The following is a 434-nucleotide window of genomic DNA, read 5'->3' as shown; positions in this document are numbered from 1 at the left end:
TCGCTCTGGCCAAGCCCCTGTTGCCGTGCTTTCGTAAGCCCCAGTCGGAACCCGAGGAAAACAGTCATATCGGGACAACGCATCACAAAGCGCTTGACATCCTGGACACCTGTCTTGACTGAAAACTCTGCCCTTGCAAATCAGAAGAAGGAAACAACAAAGAATGAATGATCATTACTAGGATTACATGCGCTTTCAAGACGGCTCGTAAAGCCTCGCATCACTTCCGCAGGGCGCATTGCATAGGGTCTCAACGAATCCCCCGTTTGTTGCATACACTCAAGCGTCTCATCACCCGATCCCTGGCATCCAGAGGGCGCACGCCCCTCCCGTCCCTTGTCCGCGGGCGGGGGGGGGGGGGGGGGGGGGGGGGGGGGGGGGGGGGGGGGGGGGGGGGGGGGCGGGGGGGGGGGCGGGCGGGGGCGGGGGGGGGC

This window comes from Emericellopsis atlantica (genome assembly GCF_019669845.1).
Source record: "Emericellopsis atlantica unplaced genomic scaffold F5Z01scaffold_37, whole genome shotgun sequence".
Lineage (NCBI taxonomy): Eukaryota > Fungi > Ascomycota > Sordariomycetes > Hypocreales > Bionectriaceae > Emericellopsis > Emericellopsis atlantica.
The sequence above is the reverse complement of the archived record's forward strand: the minus strand, read 5'-3'. Positions refer to the sequence as shown.